Below are 15,981 nucleotides of genomic sequence, written 5' to 3' on the forward strand. Positions count from 1 at the left end.
CCGTAAAAACAAAATATATAGAGTGCCTGAGTCTCAACTTGTGCACAGGCAGGGAGTTGTGAACAATGCTGATGTCTTTGGTCAACTGCATCCTTCAGATCTTTAATAGGTTATTTCAAGGTTGGTACTAGTGATAGCCAACATCTGTATAGTCTTACTATGCGCTAAGCATGTTTAAGCACTGGACAAATGTTAACTCATTGAATCTCACAGTGGATCAGTAAAATAGGTGCTATTGTCTCAATTCTGCAGTTAGAAAAGGGAGGCATGGAGAGGCTAAGCAACTTTTCCAGGTAACTCAGCGAGGATGCACTGGGGTCAGGACCTGAACCCAGAGAATTTGGCTCTGGTTTTTGTGCTCTTAGGCGCTACACAAACTGCTTTTCAAAACTGTTACTGAGATGTTTTCTCCCTTCAGAAACCCAGAGCAGCCTATCTTGTCTCTATGAACTTGGACATGAAAGAATATCCTTTCGGCATCATGGTCACAGGAAAATGGTTCCTCCAGGAGTGACAAATTATTTGACAGCGTTTCCTGTAAATCTCTTCTCCTTTTCCACCACTATGGGGCAAGACAGAACAAGCCCATAGCTCCCATTTAAATGGTTACTGTCTCAACAGAAACCAAGAATTTCAAGTCTATTCTCTTCTTCTCTGTACTACCCTGTGTGAATTATACTCTCGGTATAATAGCCAATGGTTTGGGGCTTAATTTTTGGTTTCATCACATATCAACTGTATGATCTCTGTCAAGACATTTACCAGGTCTAAGCCTCAGTTTCCTCTTTAAATGGGGATAATAATAGTCCCAACCTCAGAGGATGTTGTGGGGATGACATTGACACAATGCATGTAAACGCCTCTCTACAGTTCCTAGCTTGCAGGAAGGTTTCAATAACTTCTAGCTTTTTGCTATGATTTTTGATTATGGTGGTTGATCATCATTATTATTGGAGGAAAAACAATATTAACTTTAAAAAAAACACTTGTTGTAATTTGGAAATTGAACATTTTCCATTTTTTAAATTTTAGGTGTTTCCAATGCTTTTTATTAGAATCATTTATTTTAAAAATTTCATGAAGACTTTGTAAGTATCTGGATCAGTGAAGTCCCTTCTAGGCATGCTGTATTCCCTATTTATGAGAGCTTTTCAATAAAAATGTTTCCTGTTGCTTTTCTTACCAGAGTCATATATGTTGCTATTATAAATTCACTGTAAACTGATGATGAAAACGATAATGATCATGATGACAATGTCAGCACAAACCCATTTGCTTTGAGCACTCGTATTCCAGGAGTACCTAATTTGGCTGAAGGTAATTCTGATTACGTCTCCGAGTGAATGAAGTGCTTGATGTTTTCTTTGCTCTTGGCAGATTGATCCGACCAATCTAAGCTTTTAGCTGTCCCCAGTGGGTTGGTATGGCTCAGTTTACTGATGCCATTCAGAGAAAAGAGAGTGTTTAGAAAACAACATTGGAACTTGCTTTTTCACTCGGCATTACTGGGCAGAACACTTCCCTGAAAAGAGCAGGCCCATCTGGGTGTGCATTCAATGGGATGTCACAGCCACAGCATCCATAGGATGTGCGTCCCCTTCACCCATAAGGCAGTTCCAGGGAGGATGTCTCACAGCTACACACAGTACTATTTTGTGGGTTTCTAACTTTCCATGCGTGAATAATTTTCTTCGAGTTTATAGGGCATTTATTTAGATTTGGAAACCTCTAGTCATGTCAAAATAGAAATGAATGGCAGCAACTTAAATCTTTTGCTCTATAAGCAGGAGAGGTAGTGAAGACACAAAAAGAGTCAGAAGTAGTGAGGGTCTTTTGACCATCCTGCCCATTCACTACTGCCTCTGCCCTCTCCATATCACTGACTTTGGACTGACTTACGGTGCACCCAACCTCAGCCTTGGTACAGGGAAAGTTGTCAAAGAGTCTCCCCTGGGAATGTCTCCAGACACTGCATTCCTGCAAAACCCACTGACTCAATATTTCACAGCCAGGAAAATAATGAAGCTCCCAAACGAGGCAAATTTCACACAATGAGTCTGGGAACAGATTGGAGAGTGTCTCTGTTCCCTTTAAAAAACCAAACAACAGAGATACTTGAAAAAGACTCATTCATCAAACACAAAGGCCAGCTTCCCCTGGGAGTCCCACCTTCTTCTCCTTTCAGGAATGAGTCTATTGATTTCCCTGTTCTGAAGCCCCAACTTGCCACCCAGCAAAGAGCAACCAATGCTGCAAAATATTGAATGTACAATAAAGTCTTTTCAACACCGCTGTGTTTAGGACAGAAACAAACTAGCATTGGAAAATGTTACTCTTAATTTAATTTAGGTTTTTGTATAAAGCACGGATGTATGTAGATAATCACAGCCAATAGTCTCTTTACTAGCATAAAATCTACATTTTCCACGGTTAGCAGAGAGCTGCACTTGTATAACACATTCAACTATTTATATCAGATATAGCCTGTTTATGAAAAAATATCCCTTCAAGCTTTTTGAATACTAATAAATTATCTTCCAAAATAGTAATTTAGAGAGCTTAGGTGTTTTTCTTATGTTGTTTTTTTGTTTGTTTCCTGTTTTATGAGTGTGGAATATTTTATGTCCCATAAATTGCTCTAGGTCAGAGGCACTTTATATGGGTTGCCATGGAAACCAGATGATGACCCAGACTGGAAGAGGAGCTCATGTTTATCTAAGAGAAGATCCCTTTTCCCTGGAAGGGTCCTGGCAACCTAGGATGCCTGTGGGCTGTGCAGACCCTGGCACAGCAAACCCGGGACAAGTTAAATACCAGAAAACTTGATGGACTTCCTGATTGAATACAACCATGTTTTCCAGATCTACACTTAATTCATTCATTCATCATGGATTTTTAATTTATTGGATAACTATTAGGTATTCCGTTATGTCAGGGAACAAAACGAATTCCCCATCCTCACAGAGTTAGCCTTCTGGTGGTGCAGACAATGTTAAACAATGAGTGGTCAATGCAGTGAGGGAAGATACAGCAGAATACATGCTAGAGACTGATGGCAGTGTTATTCAGGGGGGTGCGGGGAGGGTGAATGGGGGTAAGAAAACTGCTGAGACTAGAGTGGAGGGAATGAGAGCTGAGTGATGGAGCACGGGTCAGGAAGAATAGGCACGGGCCAAACCACTGAGGCCTCATAAACTTTTATGCCAAATGTGATGAGAAGCAATGTACATTTACTGACATCCTTAAAGTTCTGAGCTTTCATGCTCTGGGCACTTTAAAGATAGTAGATAAATAATAAATGAAGATCAACGTTGGGCACAGCACAAAAATCTGACACGTAGAAGACTTTTGAAAATGTTGCTGTATCTCATGCTTCTGAAGGGTTAACTATGCTCGTTATATCAACTGTGCTTCCTGCCTGGTTCTCCAGGCCCCACTGGCTGGCAGCTGGAGTCCTGTGAATTATGCACTTGAATGACGCCGTGCTCTGCCAGAACCTAGATGGTGTGCTTGGCAAGCACACCTGAGAGTGGACTTAAACACACCTTCAGAGCCACTGCTTGATGATCCAGATGAAAAATGGCCTTTTTAGATCATGGAGTTTCCTTTGCTTAATAAGAGAAAAATAATTTCTCTAGGCAGTAAGAGGGGAGGTGCTCTGTTATGCAGGACAGCCTTTGAGGCTAATGTGTGTGAACAGTGATAATGTCAGACAGTGGACAGAGAGAATCAAGGCTGGCTTCAGTGAGCAGAGGAAACAGGGACAGCCTGTCTTCTGCTTTTGGGGAGTGTCAGAAAATCCTTTGATATATTGGCCAGTCTGCTCTTTCTTTCCACCTCACTTTGTCATACAGAAAAGGACCCAATTTTTAAATAATCAGCCATTCACTTGGTCACGTTTCTTTTAAGAAAAATGTAGGTGTACCAGGTAGGGAGAGAATGGTCCACACCCCCACTGTTTAACAAAAGGTCTCCATAGCACAGAGGAAATGTCCTGCCATATTTCAGCTTCTGCTTAAGAGTTTTCTTTGGAAAGAGGCCATGCTGTAGTCAGACAAACTCAGGACTGAATCCCAGTTCATCTATCTTCTAGTCGTGCATGCTTGGGCAAGTTATTACTTTCATGCAGCCTAAGTTTTCTTGCCTGAAAAAAAAATTCCCTCCTTATAAGCTTTAGGATTAAAAATTATATACCTATACCTCTATGACCTGACATCTAGTAGGCACTTAACTGATGGTCATAATTTTTATCATTGTAATTAATAATTCAAATCTTATAATTTTTAGGTCCTTGTGTCACGTACCCCTAGCAATCTTCAGGATTCAAGTTCAATAATGTCTGGAGAGTGAAGAATCTTCCAGAATTAGAATCCCTGTGCTCTATACATTAACAGAGGTCATGGTTCATATGTTGGAAATGTAACTCCCAATGCCAATAGTGTTTGGTGATGGAGCGTAGTGGGAGCTGTTTTCAGGAGGGCTCTCTCTCCTGAGTGGCTTAATGTTATCTCGGATTGGGTTTGTTATAAAATTGAGTTTGGCCCCCATCTTGAGCTTTCTTGGGCTCACTTGCTCCTTCCATCATTGGATGACATAATACAAAGGTCCTCACCAGATGCCAACCCCTTGATCTTGAACTTCCCACCCTCCAGAATCATGAGCCAATAAATCTCTCTGTGGAATACTGTTACTGGAGCACAAAACAGGCTAAGACATGCATGTATTGTTCTCAATGATCACTAGAAAACACTGGGTTTGTGTGAGGGAGATGGCAGTGTCAGTGAGGACAGAGTTTTGTTGATGACTATAAACATAATAATGGAAGGCTGGTCAGATCTTCACAGTTGTCCAAGTTGGACAAAGATAAAAAAATACTCAGCTCTCAGAGGTGAGAGGGCCTGGGCTGTCCCTCTACAAGATAATCACCCCTTGACTGACACAGAGAGACAGGAGGCCTTTCCATCTTGGGCTCAATTTTGCACACATTGTAGAGAACTGCAGGAAAAATGAAGACATCCTGAGTTTGGGCTTTTACCAACAAATGATTTCACTAATGCCAGGACACTATTGAATCCTACAATACTCTGAAAAGACAAATATAGGGCATCGGTTTGTTTCATATTTTTGTAACCTCTAAAGTAACACACACACACACACGCGCGCGCGCGCGCGCATGTGCACGCACACCAAATCTTTCTAATATTTCTAAGTAAGTGTTATTTTGTTATTCAGTGCCTTTTATCAGGAAGATGAAAGGAATTTGTAAAAGCAAAGACATCCTAAAATAAAAACTAGAGGAGTCTAAGCAGAAAGAAATCTTACCAGTTGACTGTCATTCAACATCTTTTTTAAAAAAGTAAATGTGTTTTCTGTTTTTAATCATTTAAGAAATACATTTTCCTTTTAAAAAGATTATGTCAAACCCAAAGCGATATGCTTAACTTTTAACTTATTCACTATCATCCCTTTACAAAACAGCTTTCTTCTCCAGTTCTCAGAACCTGAAATGTGTTTCTTTTAATCCAAATTATTCTTTTATTAAAAAAATTAATTTACTTTTTGTCAATACATAATATCTGTACATAGTTTTGTAGTACATGTGATAATCTGATACATCCATATAATCAAATCAGGGTAATTGGGATGTCTATCACTTGAAGTATTTATGTTTTCTATATGCTAGGAACATCTCAATTATTCCCTTCTAGCTTTTTTTTTTTTTTTGAGACCAAGTCAGGCTGGAATTGCAGTGGTGTGATCTCAGCTCACTGCAACCTCTGTTTCCCAGGCTCAAGTGATTCTCGTACCTCAGCCTTCCAAGTAGCTGGGATTACAGGTGTGCACGATTGCGCCTCGCTAATTTCTGTATTTTTATTTATTTTATTTTTTTAAATTGCATTTTAGGTTTTGGGGTACATGTGAAGAACATGCAAGATTGTTGCATAGGTACACACGTGGCAGTGTGATTTAGTAGAGATGGGGTTTCACCTTGTTGGCCAGGCTTGTCTCGGACTCCTGATCTCAAGTGATCTGCCTACTTTGGCTTCCCAAAGTGCTGGGATTACAGGAGTGAGCCACAGTGCCTGGCCCCTATTTTGAAATATACAATTGATTAATGTTGGCTCTAGTCACTCTACTGATCTATTGAACACCAGATCTTATTTTTTTAAATCTAAATGTATATTTGTATTCATTAACAACCAAAGTTATTCTTAACATAAATTTCAATGCATTTCTTTTTAAACTAGTTTTCGTCAGCCGCAAGAAATGCCTTCCTAGGTTGTGCACCCACTCAGAAACAATCTCACAGGTGATTTCTTCATCAAGGTGATTCCTTTATCAAGGAAGGAGGAAATGAGGGTGGTGGCTTTCTTTTTAAACTAACCACTCAGTTTTATTAAAAAGTATCCTTGAAATTTTACAAACAATTTGTCCAAATGTCTAAAAAGTCCTTTGAAGCTGCAGAAAAATGACTTTCAAAAAATATGTTTTTAATCCTTTCCTCTCTGACTCATAAAATCAGAGGTCGGGAGGAGGATGGCGTGTGGAAGAAGAAAGGCAACTGAGCCTGCAGTACCAACGGTGTGTCTTGAGTTGCATTTTATAAACTGTCTTGCCACCTCGACCTCTGACAAAAGCCAGCAATAGTTCACCCAAAGGTAAATCAAATGCCTGAAGAACTCTCTTGCTAAAGGTTCAGCAAACTGCCTTTTTTCCTGCTGTAACTAGGAGACTGGATAGTTTGAACTCAGTGTTGAAAACATGAAGTGGTTTCATTTATTTAACTTTTTCAGCTGTGGCCTTCAACCAGGCTCTGTCAAATACCATTTTCCTGTTCCTTAATGATACCTGAGCAAGATCCTATAAACTTCTGATCAGTTGCAGTTACAAAAAGTCTAGGCCAGTTTAAAACTCGAATTTCATATCCAACTTAAATCTTCTCTCTTTCTTTTCTCTGGTGCAGAGGCTGGGCGATGACTCAAGGGATACCCCATGGGTACAGAAAATGTTCTGCTTCTGGGTACCTCCACCTCCATCTCCATCCAAAAATCTTGCTCTTTGGTGGGTTTGGGTCAGTGAGGAGGGATTAAGTGAATTCTCTCTGGGGGTTTAGGTTTTCTGATTTTTGTATCTTGTACTAACACTGATACATTCTTAGCATCTCTTGTGTGACAGGCGTCCAAATGTGGATCTTGGGTGCCAGGCCAGGGTGTGCTCAGTTCCTGGAGGTGAGAGGCCAGGCTCCTACTCGACTTCTCCCATTCCCAGCAGTACTCTTTCACCCTTATACACACCAGTGCATCCTGAGAAACTTGGGAGCCTCGTTGGCTGGTGGAGAACTCTCAAAACAGCACCAGCCTATCTGTGGTCTCTGTGGGAATCACTGTCATCCTTGCCATTCCCTGCAGTGTAAGTACAGTGGCCACTTCTCTCTGCTTTCCTCTGCCATTTTTCTTTTATTCCCTTTTCCCCAGGTGAACAAAGCTCAGAAAGTGAACTGCTGGTTTGCTCCTTAAGTAGACATCCACCCAACCAAAGAGGTACCAGTCTTCCACTCTTGCCAGCACTCACTCTTCTCTTCAATGCAATGTTCTCTTGGCTTCGAGAATGGGAAGGCACCCTTCCTGCCCCCAGGAGAGAGTATTCCCTGTCACAATGAGCATGGCATCCATTGAGGGGTCCCAAAAAGTCCAGAAATATTATTCTGTCTTCTTCTTTTCCACTTGGGGCAGAAGTGGTTCTGACAGCAGGGCCTTTCCCTCTAGAATCCCTGAGGGAAGTGTCTGCTCCCAGTTGTTGAGGGTCATCTTAATTATGTGGAATACACAAACCCCTGTGTTCTCACATTTCACCCCTTCTTGCCCATTCCAAGGGAACAGAAAACAGGTCCATTTAATATTCTTTTCTACTACTATCCAAATGTCTCCTGAAACTCACATCCATCAAACCACAAGCTTTTTCAGACTGACCAACGCATTCATTCATTTAACAAATATTTATTGAGTGCCCACTCTACACCAAAAGCTATTCTAGGCACTAGAGATGTGGCAGTAACCAGGATTGATGGGGTTACCTCTTTCAGACAGCTTACACTCTACTGGAGGTGAACTCTTGAAACAGGTGCAGATTTTAGCTTGGGCTACCAAGATGGCAAAATAGGGTGTGGTAGAGGATGCTTGTAGGAGAGAGGATGTCACTTAAGATTGGTGGCTAGAGAAGGCTTACCTGAAAGTGTGATCCTTGAACTGAACCCAGGTGATTCCCAGGCAGGGCAAGTACAAAGGCCCTGGGGTGGGAGCCTGTTTGTCTTGTTCAAGGAATTGAAAGATAAGCAACTAGGTGGTTTTCCTATTCTCATCTTAGAAGTTCAATCTCCCAAGATGTTGTCCTCTGTCCTTAACTTGTTCTAGGCCTGTACAGGAGATGAAGAGTTCCACTGTGCCTTACATTGCTAGTCCACTCTACATATGGTAGCTATTACAGCTGTCCTTTTAGACTTAGAGATTTAGTTTTTATTTAATTAAACTAGGTCATTAATTTTAGAGGCAAGGTCTATGTTGCCCCAGCTGTACTTGAACTTCTGGACAACATAGTGAGTGATTCTTCCACCTCAGGCTCTCGAGCAGCTGAGACTACAGGTATACATCACTGAGCCTTAATTAGACTTAGAAATTTTAGACAGGAGGGAGCCCTTTTCACCATCTATTTGGGTCATGTGCCTGGGAGGGTCTTTATTAGAAGGGTATTGTAGTTCTGGCCAAATTGCCACCATGTAAACATCGGCCACCAGGCAATAGAAGAATGAAGCTGGAAGGCTCTCCATGCCTGATGCCTTCCCAATGTGGTTTACAGGTGAATTCACCTGTATACATAAAATATGTGTACTATGCTTTAAAGCATTATACAAATAACAGTATGTTATTGTAAGGCTTACTTACGAAAGTATGGATGATGAATGGAAAAGAACTAAGCTTCAAGAAAATTCTAGGTTGCCATTTCTCCAGTTGGTTTATTACTTTAAAATAAGGGAAACTCCTTGGAAAATTGTCCCTTTTGTAAAATAAAATCAGCTTCATAACTTTCATACCTGAAATGGCATATTTATTAACGGCAATTAAGAAATATGAATAAAGAGATGGAATTTGAGAGTTGAGAGACTCGTTGAGACCATTAATGACAATATTCTCTCTTATAGATGAGACAACAGATGTGCAAAAATGTTTAAGCAGCATTCCAAAGGCACAGAGCATTTGTAATCATCAGAACGGAACTGGAATCCAAATCTCTTTACTAGCAGTCTACTAGACTTGCCACTACGTTGCAGTACCTCTAAAAAGTGTTACTTGATATACATTATGTCAAAGGCCAGTGCCAACTGTGTTCTCAGCACAATTAGATGAGAGGTATGGTAGGCAGGCTCCAAGAGGGTCTCTAGTGATCCCTGCTTCCTGACATTCCCCTTCTACACTGTTCCAGAGTTGGTCTGCATGGCCAACAGAATATAACAGAAGCGACTGCTTTTATGTCATTTCCAATATGGGTTGTAAAAGACTGTGGCTGCCATATTGGCGTTTTTCTCTTGGATCATGACCTCAGGGGAAAGCCAGCTGCTTTGTCATGAGATTGCTCAGGCAGCCTTTGGAAAGGCCCACATGAAAAGGAAGTGAGACACTCAAGCAACAGCCAGCAAGAAACTGAGTCTTGCCCACAATCACATGAGAGAGCTTGGAAGCAGATCTTTCAGCCTCACACACCTATAGCCCTAGCCAAGAGCTTGACTGCAATTTCACAAGAGATCCTGAGCTTGAACCACCCAGCTAGGCTGCTCCCAGATTCCTAACATCCAGAAACTGTGAGATAATAAAAATTCATGATTCATGTTGCTATTCGGGAGGGCAATTATTTGTGCAGAACAGATAACTAATACAGGTGCTGTGCTTTAATTCCTTGAAATCATCCTAGGTACCATGTGATGGGCTGCATTACTTAGTGACAATGCTACCTTCTCACTCTTTGCGCAGGGGAGAGACAGGCACCTGCTTGCTCCGGGACCTGCCTGAGCTCAGGCTCTGCCACAGGGATGAAGAAGTTGGAGAATGTTTCTGCCAAATGCTAACAACGCCTCCTCAAGGACAATTCATGGAGGGTGTTTGCCTGTGCTCAACTTCCCTTGGTAAAACTGTGACAAAGGCATGGCAGCAGTTTGATGTTCACAGAGAAGGGTGAATACAAAGCAGTGCTTTAGGCAGACTTCCTTTAAACATGAACAATCTCCTGCTGCTGTCTTACGGGTTCAGAGGACTGGAAATTTCCAGAGGCTGCTCTTTCCATGCCCTGTTACAAGTTTATTCTGGAGTCTGTAGAAAGAATTCTTGAAAGAGACAATGGATAAAATTCAGAGAGAAGGGTCATAACTTTAGTTGGGGGAAAAATTACATTCTTATCTTCGCTAACGTTTTTATTTTTTTGAGATGGAGTCTGGTACTGTTGCCCAGGCTGGAGTACAGTGGCACTATCTTGGATCACTGCGACCTCCACCTCCTGGATTTGAGCAATTCTCCTGCCTCAGCCTCCCAAGTAGCCGGGATTGCAGGCAACCACCACCATGCCCAGCTAATTTTTGTATCTTTATTAGAGACGAGGTTTTACCATGTTGACCAGGTTGGTCTCGAACTCCCAACCTCATGTGATCCTCCCACCTCGGCCTCACAAAGTCCTGGGATTACAGATGTGGGCCACTGTGCCTGGCCTCTAACTTTCAACTGAAATTTAGCTTTTCCTTCTTTTATGAATTTAGCCAGTAGGCCATAGTAACATTAGCAGAGCCTTTCACTTTGTCACCGAATCTCAGATATTTCATAGCATATTACAGTTGTTTCAGATGACTTGAAATATTGAATGTACTCATCAGTACTTCAAAATTGTGGTAGCTATTACACCTGCTACATTTAATGTGTTAATAAAGAGAAGTGTGCATGTGTGTGTAGACAGAATATGTAGATGTATACATATATATATCTTGCTAATTTTATTGTTAGTATTTTAGGAACTGTATTTCAATATATTTTCTTCCTGAAAGAAAGAAAGAATTCTTGAAGATACCTTTGAACTCAAACTAGATATTTTCTTAACGAGTTCCAGTGCTGTGGACACTTTAAAATACTTTCAGTTTAGGGAGTGGGATTTATTTGTGCTTGTGTACTTTAGGTCTAAAAAGCATCATTGAGTACCTCAAATATACCTCCTTTGTTTTTCTGCTAGAATGCGTCTATTTCCTTCTTCATTGTTAAGTTTGAGTGCATTAGATTTATAAAGCTTTTCCAAAGTGATTCTATCTAGCGTGATCATTTGTTAACCATCTACTTTGAGCCATCATGCTTCATTCAGGAGAGGAGCTGAGCTTGGTTCTACATTCCTCTCGTCTCTATGGGTGTGTTTCCTAGCTCCCAACGTTGATTCTTAAAAAGAAGGGAAATTCAAGGCTTTAACAGTGGAGGCTTAATCAATGTCACCAAATAATGTCACTGCCTGAGAGGCAGGGGTGGTAAGGAAGGGGTTGAATAATGGTAATAATGTTAACTCAACCTGGACTTGAACTTCTTTACTGTGACTTTGAGTATTGTGTTCTATCTTCTCAACTTTCCTGTGTGGAAAGTAAAACAAAACAAAACAAAAATCCATGATCCATTGTCATAGAGCTGGAGACACAGGACAGAAAAGTCTTGTATGTGTTAATAGTGTATTTCAGGAGGTAGAGCCCAGTGTTCACAAAGTCAGAGGTGAAAGTTGGACCATATCACCCAAAAGGCATGACTAACGATGAGATTACAGGGGATACTGAAAGGCTCTCTTGCTGTTCTGTCTCTCCTTCCCACAATGCCTGAAACCCACCATTACCATGAATGCCTGTGCCTTAGAGTTACTGTCTTTTGAAATGTGCATGGTCTTAGATGTGTAAACTTGCTCTGTGTTCTTAACATTTTATGGTGAAGGAGTTTACCAGGACATGTTTCCTCAAGGCTGTGAGAGCATAAGAGTTCAATGGAATAGAAGGAGATACGACCAAGCTAAATTTAAACCACAAGACTTCTCCTGAATATGGCTATTTCTTCAGGGAGGTAGGGCTGCTCACTCACTCCTTATAAGGACTTGATGTCTGAAGTGAGGTTATTTGCTTTTTGGAAGTTTTACAGGTAGAAAACTAAAAGTTAAGCATTCCCAGAAAGTACAAATAGAAAAGCTGAACTTTCAAATAAGAATTTATAGACTTGTAGGAGCCTAGTCATTAATGCTATTAAATTCAAACGCTTTGGGGAATACCACTTTGGTATTTCAATTTTAGCCATAGCAAAGTCAGGAAGTGCAAAAGTTGAAGTTCTCAGGGCAAGAGTAATTCATCCCTGTTACACATTTTTGACAGAATCCTTACAAGTCCTAGAAATTTGTGTCTCTAATATACTCAATTTATTTAGCTGCTTTTGCAAAAGAGCATGTCAGAGTTAGCTCCTTCTGGGCGATATGGTCACATTTTCAGCCTCATTATAGGACTCTTGGCATTTAGTTTGAAAGGTTGAGAGGAAAATCCATTTGTAGAGCTTCTTTAGAGAGATAGGAGCCAAAACAGAACAGGGAAACTATTGTTTTACTGTTCTCTATGGAAACGCAGCATTCAAGTTTGAAGTAACAAGGTTGTTTTCCAATTGAAAATTGAAATTAAGAAAAGAATACCATTTATATAACATCCCAAACTTGAAATACTTACGGATAAATTTCACAAAAGATGTGTACTGTATGTACGTCAACAGTATCAAAGATGGCTTAAAAAAGTTAAGTCCTAAATAAATGGAGAGATATATGCCACGTTTTTAAGTTGGAAAAAATAGTGCTAAGATATCATTTTTGCCTAAATTGGTGTATGCCTATAAACATTCTAGAAGGCTGTTTTATTTAGTAGAAATTGACAAGATATTATTAAGTGCTTGTTAAATGATATTAAAGTGCTTGTTAGATGGGGAGAACCTAGAATAGCCAAAACTACTGAAAAAATTTTGAGAAGGAAGAGCAAAGTTAGAAAACGAACACTAACTGATGTCACGCCTTATACGTTTATAGTAATCCAGACAGCATGAAATTAATAGATACAAAATGGGCAAATAGATCAATAGGACAAACTGGAAAATCCAGAAACATACCTACACTAACATTACACGGACAACCAATTTTTGACAAAAGTACAAAGGCAATTCCATGGGGAAAAATAAGCTTTTCACCAAGTGGTTCTGGAACAACTAGATATCAAAGAAGGAAACAAACTTCAGTGGGTATCTCGCACCAGATAAAAATTCTAATACTATATAAATCATAGGCCTAAATGTAAGACCTAAAACTACAAGACTATTAAAACAAATTCCAGGTATATTTTCACACACTCCTTTTTCTTGAGTGAATCCTAAGAGTGGCATTGCTGGATCATATGTGTTTAAGTTTTTAAGAAACTACCAAACGGCTGTGCAATGTATCCTATTTTATATATATATTTTAAATAATTGACAATCTTTATTATCAAGAAGCTTTAGTAGTATAGTAGGTTTTTGTTTTGTTTTGTTGTTTGTTTGTTTCTTGAGACAGACACTCACTCTTGTTGCCTAGGCTGGAGTGCAGTGGCAAGATCTCCACTCACTGCAGCCTCTGCCTCCTGGATTCAAGTGATTCTCCTGCCTCAGTCTCCCGAGTAGCTGGGATTACAGGAGCCTGCCACTACACCTGGCTAATTTTTGTATTTTAGTAGAGATGGGGCTTCACCATGTTGGTCAGGTTGGTCTCGAACTCCTGACCTCAGGTGATCTGCACACCTCGGCCTCCCAAAGTGCTGGGATTACAGGTGTGAGATACCGCGCTTGGCTAATAGTAGGTTTTTTAAAAGAATGTTGGTTTTAGAATACATTAAGAGGTCATTCTGTGACAGGACACATACAAATAAGGGTAATTAAAATATTAAATGCTGTCTAAATTAAAACACCATAACTGAAGTTGCTAATTATAATATTTGTGTCTTGGTAGACATAACTATAGTTCCCCTTCATGAAATTCACCCCCACCTTCTCATGAAGACTATGAAGTTTCACCACAATTTCAGTTATTTAATTTACAATAATCAACACTGAGTTTTCTGTGCTGAAGCATGCACTGTTACAGAAAGCACAAAACCCTATTTACAGGGATTTATAGTTTTATTTAAAATGTATCTCAAGCATCTTTTAAAGCGCAGCTACAGAAAGGCTGTATCCTTAATGAAGTAGGCTTCTTTCCTAAAAAAGTATGAGGTAGCTATCCAATACTGCAGGAATGGTTACATAACTAACTAAAGGAACCAGCAGCACTCTGCTAACTCTGCTTTAGTGTAGAAACCTCCTCACTGGTCTTCTACAACCAGCCAAACATATACTCCATTGCTTTGGATACAAGACTTTCATCTTTTTTTTGGCGTTTGTCAGAAATAACCTGATAATCACTAGTAGAAGCTTTGCATGCTGTAGCAAAAGGTCTCATGGTAGAAATCCTAGGATTATTTCCAGGTTGTGCTGGTGTTCCTAGAGTTTTGATTGTTGGTGTAAAGGCTAAAGATGGAGATGGTAAAGCACATCTGTCACTGCTTTCCATAACACTTTTGTCAACACATGGTTTTATACCAGTCATGATGGATTCTCCAAAAATCCTCCCATCTTTGCTTAAGGCTTTCCAAGCCTGCAGTTTAGATTGATAATGGATATGCACTCAATTTCCTGTGTTAGACATCACATGTTTTAAGATATTCCCGTACTGTGCAAATTGTAATAATATGTAGGAAGCAGATACTTGAGGAAACCCAAATGCAGTCACCAAAGTGTCAATGAGGTGTCTTCTGAAGTCAAAGAATCTCCCTGAGTATAAAAAGGATCCACCTGGGCAGGAGATAATGTTGTCTTTCATGGCTGACTGATATGTACTGGACTAAACATGCTTTGCCATATTCTAGGAGTAGATATAACTCCAACAAGCAGACCCTGCATTACTGAAATGTTTGTCTGTCTTCTTGAAGTTAAAGGTGTTGATCCAAATCCTGGGCTAGAAATGTCATCATAAATACTTCTAACTGGTGGAGTGCCACTTTTATCTCTGTGAGCTGGTACAACTGGTTGTGGTGGTAACCCACCTGCAAATAAAGGTGATCTTATTTCCATTACTCCTATTGAAGAACCACTAATTGATTATAGTTGTGGAGTCACTGGAGCTGGCAAATCTCCCACTAAAAATCCAGGTAAGAAATGGGCATTAACTCCTGACTTTGGAGATGTGGGTGAGCCTAGCACCATTGGTTCAGACCCTAACGTGGGTGCCTGGGGTTTCACGGCAAAGGCTGCCATTGTGTCGGTAACTCCTATTTACCAATAGCGTATGAGAGTACCAGCTGCTCTACTTCCTCACCAACACTTGGTATAGTTATGATCTCATTAATTTGCATTCCCTTAATAAACAATTTTGTTGAACATTTTTTTGTATGCTAATTTGCCATCCTTGTATTTTTGTTCAGATATATCTGTACAAATCCCTGGTGTACTAGAAGAAAACAGGGGAGAAAATCTTTGTGACCTTTGGGTCGCATTTCCTAGATATAATACCAAAACCCAAATCCATAAAAGAACAAAATGATTTCATCAAAATGTAAAATGTTTGCTCTCCAAAAGACACTGTTAAGAGAACAAGACAAGCCAGAGACTGGGGAAAAGTCTTTGTCAAACACGCATCTGATAAAGGACTAGTATCCAGAATGTAAAATGAGCTTTCAAATTTCAACAATAAGAAAACAATCCAATAAAGAAGTATACAAAGGATTTGTATGGATACATCTGAGAGAAGATAAAAGAATGGCAAATTAACACACAAAAAATGTTCAACATAATTCTTCATTAAGGGCATGCAAATTAATGAGACGGTAGCTCT

The 15,981-nt window shown here is 40.0% G+C and overlaps 1 protein-coding gene, 1 long non-coding RNA gene and 1 pseudogene across 15 annotated transcripts in view; all 3 read right to left on the reverse strand.

The window, feature by feature from the left end:
* The window catches only part of KIAA1217 (KIAA1217 ortholog), a 495,122-nt gene that overhangs the window by 378,806 nt on the left and 100,335 nt on the right, over positions 1 to 15,981 (reverse strand). The gene's annotated exons all lie outside the window — the stretch shown is intronic.
* LOC116527212 lies at positions 2,573 to 5,763 on the reverse strand. The gene is made up of 2 exons (XR_004258424.1): positions 3,320 to 5,763; positions 2,573 to 3,272 (listed from the first exon to the last, which is right to left on the reverse strand). It is a non-coding gene; the product is annotated as an uncharacterized LOC116527212 (long non-coding RNA).
* LOC116527209 lies at positions 14,331 to 15,442 on the reverse strand (annotated as a pseudogene).

Source organism: Sapajus apella, unplaced genomic scaffold (genome assembly GCF_009761245.1).
Source record: "Sapajus apella isolate SASKATOON/1434 unplaced genomic scaffold, GSC_monkey_1.0 scaffold53, whole genome shotgun sequence".
NCBI classification, from domain to species: domain Eukaryota; kingdom Metazoa; phylum Chordata; class Mammalia; order Primates; family Cebidae; genus Sapajus; species Sapajus apella.